This window comes from Triticum urartu, chromosome 7A (genome assembly GCF_056163025.1).
Source record: "Triticum urartu cultivar PI428250 chromosome 7A, HENAU_Tu73, whole genome shotgun sequence".
Lineage (NCBI taxonomy): Eukaryota > Viridiplantae > Streptophyta > Magnoliopsida > Poales > Poaceae > Triticum > Triticum urartu.
Window position 1 is genome coordinate 518,707,568 of NC_141879.1, and position 6,094 is coordinate 518,713,661.

Sequence of the window (6,094 nt, forward strand, 5' to 3'; positions counted from 1 at the left end):
GGGCTCGGGATGGCCATGGCGCTGGAGCTCCTGCTGAGGTACAGAGAGATGAGGAGATTAGGGAGAGAGAGAGAGAGAGAGAGAGAGAGATGCAGGGAAGAGGGAACAAAAGGAGACGGTCGCGAGGGGCTGGCTTGGTGGTGTCCGGTTGCCGACGACGGCGGCGCGAGGGGACGAGGCCGAGCGCTCCTGCTCGGGGCCTCGAGCAGCTACACGATCCATTCGTGATCGAGGAAGAAGAGGTAGGCTTCAGGCGCCTGGGCAAGAAGCAGAGGAGGAGCTCGGGATCGAGGCTGCAGCAATTTGGGCGGCGCGCAGAACGAGGAAGGTGGTCGGAGATCTGGTTGGTGGGAGGGGATCCCAAGTAAGACATGAAAGAGGTGGTTGGCTGGCGGCGACGGGATGGGAATGGGTGTATTGGACCAGGTAGGCTAGGGTTAGACTGTTATATATATAGCAGATGAAATCAATATAGGGCGGTTAGGTCCCTCCGATCGTAATCGGACGGACGGGAAAAATAGGTTAGGTATCCCAAAAAGAAAAACGGAGACGTTTTGTAGATGTTTGGGGATGATCCGGACACAACGGGGGCGACAGCCCGGGTCGGGTCCGGGACAACTTTCGGACGCTCACGTTAGGGGTTCGATGCACTGTGCAGAGAGGGTTTCGGACCGTGCGGTCACATCGGACAACTCCGGAAGCGAAGAGGGGAAGGAGGATGGACTAGGTGGGCTGTGGCGAGACTGCGAGGGGGAGGAGGGAGAGAGAGGGCCCGACATCTGTTTCCGGAGACCGAAAACGTCCGACGTTAGACCGGCTATAATGCCGCTATAGTTATCCGTTGGGGCGTCAAACGAACTCCGAATGCGATGAAATTTGACAGGCGGTCTATCTACACTATAATAAGACCACACATCAACTCTCATCCCATTCCGAGAACATTTTTCGGCCACTTATAAAATAATATTTCAGACGTGTCGCGGGCGCGTGCAAGTGTGTCTGGGCTCAGAACGGACAATGGACGGAACTGGAGGAACCCGGACGGATGCAAGTTTCAAAAACATAATGATGCAATGCACATGATGACATGATGAAATGCAACACGCAAGCAAAAGACAAGGCAACAACAGCGAAAAACTGGAGGACACCTGGCACATCGGTCTCGGGGCGTTACATGTTTCAATCCCGTAAATATCGAATCATACGATGGCACAACAGATCCCGTTGTATGGATTGAGGATTTCCTCCTTCACAACCACATGGCTCGCGGTGATGATCTCCATGCCATCAAGTACCTCCCACTAAAACTCAAAGGACCAGCTCGGCATTGGCTGAATAGCTTCCCAGCAGATTCCGTTGGCAATGGGGAGGATCTGGAAGATGCATTTCTTGACAACTTCTAGGGCACTTATGTGCAGCCACCGGATGCTGATGACTTGAGCCACATAACCCAACAGCCAGGGGAATCGGCCAGACAATTCTGGACACGGTTCCTGACTAAGAAAAATCAAATTGTAGACTGTCCAGATGCAGAGGCCCTAGAGGCATTCAAGCATAACATCCACGACGAGTGGCTCGCCCGCCACCTCGGCCAGGAAAAGCCAAAATCTATGGCAGCCCTCACAACACTCATGACCCGCTTCTGCACGGGCGAGGACAGCTGGCTGGCTCACAGCAACAACACATCGAGGAATCCGAATACCTCGGATACCAAAGATGCTAACGGTAGGCAGCGTCGTAATAGACCAAAGCGCCGCAATAATGACGATAACACCGAAGATAAGGTTAATGCCGGATTCAGAGGCTCTGGATCCGGTCAGCGGAAAAAGCCATTTAAAAGAAATACTCCGGCTCCGTCCAGTCTGGATCGCATACTGGATCGCTCGTGTCAAATCCACGGCACCCCCGACAAGCCAGCCAATCACACCAATAGAGAATGCTGGGTGTTCAAGCAGGCCGGCAAGTTAAATGCCGAGAACAAGGACAAGGGGCTGCATAGCGATGACGAGGAGGAGCCCCGGCCACCGAACACAGGAGGACAGAAAGGGATTTCCCCCTCAAGTGAAGACGGTGAACATGATATACGCAACCCACATTCCCAATAGGGAGCGGAAACGTGCACTAAGGGACGTCCAAGCGATGGAGCCCATCGCCCCAAAGTTCAACCCATGGTCTGCTTGTCCGATCACCTTCGATCCCAGGGACCACCCCACTAGCATCCGTCATGGCGGATCCGCCGCACTGGTCCTAGACCCCATCATTGACGGATTTTACCTCACTCAAGTCCTTATGGATGGCGGCAGCAGTCTGAACCTGCTTTATCAGGATACAGTGCGAAAAATGGGTATCGATCCCTCGAGGATCAAACCCAGCAAAACCACCTTTAAAGGCGTCATCCCAGGTGTAGAGGCCCATTGCACAGGCTCAATCACACTGGAAGTGGTTTTCGGATCACCGGATAACTTTCGAAGCGAAGAGTTAATCTTCGGCATCGTCCCGTTTCGCAGGGGCTATCATGCACTGCTCGGACGGACAGCATTTGCAAAATTCAATGCAGTGCCGCATTACGCATACCTCAAGCTCAAGATGCCAGGACCTCGCGGAGTCATAACAGTAAATGGAAACACAGAACGCTCGCTCCGTACAGAAGAGCACACTGCGGCCCTTGCAGCAGAGGCACAAAGCAGCCTGTTCAGGCAGACCACTCATTCGGCATCACAGCCCCCGGACACCTTGAAGCGAGTCCGGAACAAGCTGCAACAGGATCGCCTGGCACGATCAGAGTTTGCCTAGCAATCCGGCCCCCGTCCTAGTCACGGTGAAGCGACGAAATCTATGCCGCGCGTACATAACTACGCATTGAAAATACCATGGACACAGGCGGGGGCGTAATCAGGACACGCCTCGCATTGTGGCTTAACCACACTAGGGGTTGTATACCTTTGACATTCCTTTTCTCTTTCAGGGCCTGACTCTTTGGAAGCCCTTTCCGGCAGTTTGATTGCCGGACACATTCTGGAAGCAACAACCAAGGCGGCAAGAAGCTAAGATGAACACGGGAACCGCCAGGTGGTCTCTAGTAATACTCGATATACCCGCTTTTCACTATTTATGCGTAGCTTGCCCTGGGATAGGACATTTTGAATTGTCCTACTTTATGCTTATTGCACTACTTGTACCAGTACGCTTCGACGTATTATTCAAATAACAATGCATATCATTAATCTGTCATTGCATTATTTAAGTTTTTCTCTTTCTCTTATATGTCCATTTACGACAATCCACACCCGCACGTTCGGGTACGGTTAGTATGCCAGGGGCTCTCGTTTACCCCATAATACGGCGCAAGAAGTCCGAACACTTTCTATAGTGCGGCGCCCCGAACTTATAGCATTATATGCATCAGCTCCGAATCATGTCCTTGGTCAAATGTTGGGTTGCCCGGCTCCCATGCTTTGGTACCTTACGTTCCGCTATATCGGCTAAGGTAGCGGTGGGAGAACTACTGCGATTGTGTCCCGGTTCTTCCGGATGAGCACCTCAGTAGAGAAAGCCAAAAACTGACTGTCATAATAAGGCGAGAGACTGGTCGCTGTTCGAGAGGTCCCAAGTCCTTAAAGAAATTTTCCGCTTCGGGCGAGGAGTCGGCCTTGTCCAGCTTAGGCGTGTATAGCGCCCCAAATTCGGCCCTCCGAATACCAGGGGCTTCGCCAAAAATTTAAAATCATAGACTTCTATGGCTAAGTGAGAGTGATAAATCATTATAGTCCAATTGTCTGGTTCGTTGCGCTGAACACCTCCCTTGAAGGACCCAAAATTGGGGTAAAGAGTGTTTAGATTTACCCCGAACACCCCAGTACTAGTTACATGGGGATAGAAGCCAACGACTGGCCAACTCTCATATTTTATAAATAGCCGCACATAAGGTAATATTTTAAATTAAGAAAGTGTCGCATGGCACAAATGAACTAGTTTCATATTACAGGATCACAGGGGCATATTCATTCAAAAATTACATCCTTGGCACACTCATCTGCCACTAAGCGGGAACCCTTCAGGACACTCTCATAGTAATTCTCGGGGCAGCGATGCTCCTTGCCCTCCGGCGGCCCCTCCTTCACCAGCTTCATGGCGTCCAGCTTCGCCCAGTGCACCTTCGCCAGGGCAAAAGCCCTGCGTGCACCTTCAATGCAGACGGATCGCTTGATGACTTCAAGCCGTGGGCAGGCTTCCACAAGCCACCTCACCAGACAGAAGTAGCTGCCGGACAGGGGCACGCCAGGCCACATCCGGACTATAAGGCCCCTCATGGCCTGTTCAGCCGCCTTGTGAAGTTCGACCAACTGCTTCAGCTGGTCGCTCAAGGGCACGGGGTGTTCGGTCCCAGTATACTGAGACCAGAACAACTTCTCCATTGAGCTCCCCTCCTCAGCCCGGTAAAACTCCGCGGCATCCAGTACACTGCGGGGAAGATCTGCAAACGCTCCTGGAGAGCTCCGAACTCGGGTAAGAAAAAGGAAAGTCTCCCTCACGTGCTTGCTTTGCATAAAGAATGTCTTACCCTCTACTATCTTCTTCACCGCGTCAATCTCCTGGAGGGCCTTGTGGGCTTCGGCCTTGGCGCTCCGGACGCTTTCAAGCGCCTGCGCGAGCTCGGACTCTCGCGTCTTAGAGTCAACCTCGAAGGACTTGTGCTTTTTGGCAAGAGCCTCGAGCTCTTGCTGCACCTCCCCCACCCGGGCTTCTTGCTTCTCCCGTTCAATGCGTTCTTTGGCCGCTTTGTCTTCGGCCTCGGACAACTGAAAGATCGTGGATGTCGCCTAGAGGGGGGGGTGAATAGGCGCTTTAAAATAATTACGGTTTAGGCTTGAACAAATGCGGAATAAACCTAGCAGTTAATTTGCCAAGCACAAAACCTAAAACAACTAGGCTCACCTATGTGCACCAACAACTTATGCTAAGCAAGATAAACTACTAGGTGATAGCAAGATATATGATAAGAAACAATATGGCTATCACAAAGTAAAGTGCATAAGTAAAGAGCTCGGGTAAGAGATAACCGAGGCACGCGGAGACAATGATGTATCCCGAAGTTCACACCCTTGCGGATGCTAATCTCCGTTTGGAGCGGTGTGGAGGCACAATGCTCCCCAAGAAGCCACTAGGGCCACCGTAATCTCCTCACACCCTCGCACAATGCAAGATGCCGTGATTCCACTAAGGGAACCTTGAGGGTGGTCACCGAACCCGTCCAAATGGCAACCCTTGGGGGCGGTCACCGAACCCGTACACTTTGGCAACCCTTGGGGCGGTCACCGGTACCCGTCAAATTGCTCGGGGCGATCTCCACAACCTAATTGGAGACCCTGACGCTTGCCCGGAGCTTTACACCACAATGATTGAGCTCCGAACAACACCAACCGTCTAGGGCGCCAAGGCACCCAAGAGGAACAAGCTCTAGGGTGCCCAAACACCCAAGAGTAATAAGCTTCTCAAACTTCACTTCCACGTATCACCGTGGAGAACTCAAACCGATGCACCAAATGCAATGGCAAGGGCACACGGAGTGACCAAGTCCTTCTCTCTCAAATCCCACCAAAGCAACTAATGCTAGGGAGGAAAATGAGAGGAAGAACAAGAAGGAGAACACCAAGAACTCCAAGATCTAGATCCAAGGGGTTCCCCTCACCTAGAGGAGAAAGTGATTGGTGGAAACGTGGATCTAGATCTCCTCTCTCTTTTCCCTCAAAAACTAGCAAGAATCCATGGAGGGATTGAGAGTTAGCAAGCTCGAAGAAGGTCAACAATGGGGGAAGAACACGAGCTAAAAAGGATAAGGTTCATTGGGGAAGAAGACCCCCTTTCATAGGTGGGGAAAAATCCAACCGTTATGCTCACAGCCCGCACAGAGCGGTACTACCGCTCCAAGGAGCGATGCTACCGCTAGGGCGGTAGTACCCCTTTGAAAAACAACAACGAGGAGGCAAAAGGCCAGTAGAACCGCCGGAGCGGTACTATCGCTCGTCCCCACGGTACTACCGCTAGGGATCGCGGTACTACCGCAAAGGGTAGCGGTACTACTGCTAGCGAGCGG